Source organism: Orycteropus afer, unplaced genomic scaffold (genome assembly GCF_000298275.1).
Source record: "Orycteropus afer afer isolate SDZICR_OR568_19922 unplaced genomic scaffold, OryAfe1.0 scaffold01368, whole genome shotgun sequence".
In the NCBI taxonomy this organism is placed as follows: Eukaryota; Metazoa; Chordata; class Mammalia; order Tubulidentata; family Orycteropodidae; genus Orycteropus; species Orycteropus afer.
In genome coordinates, this window is record NW_006922955.1 from 7,748 (window position 1) to 8,347 (window position 600).

Here is a 600-nt window from a genome sequence, read left to right on the forward strand (position 1 = left end):
AAGGAGGGGTCGCTATGAGTCGGGTCCGACTCGACGGCACACAACAACAACAACAACAACATGTGTACATAAGGAAAAATAAGAGTATTAGTGGATAATTTTTTTCTTTCCCAGCATGCCAGAGAAACCAAGGAAGTTGGGCTACAAGGTTAGTCACATACATTAGAGAAGCAATAGAAGGCAGAGTTGGAGTAACTTCGCAGAAACAACCATACACCTTAATATAATCATGAGGCCTGCCTACTTGAGACCATAGTCTCAGGGGACATTATGCTAAATTGGCACAACATAGTACATAAAAATCTTGTTCTGCAAACTACTTTGATGAGTAGTGACTAGGGTCTTAAAAGGGGCCATCTAAGATGAAACTATTGGTCTCGTCTGGTCTCAATCAATGAAGACCAAAGAAAATCAAAGACATCTGGAAACAATTAGTCCAAGAATAAGATGGATCACGAGGACCTCAGCCTTCATGACCCCAAGGCCAGAAGAAATAGATGGTGGCCAGCTACAAATGCCAGCCACTTGGAACTGGATCAAAACTGGAGATGGTGGATAGAGTGGGAGGAAAATGTGGAACAAAATTAAAAAACACAGAGG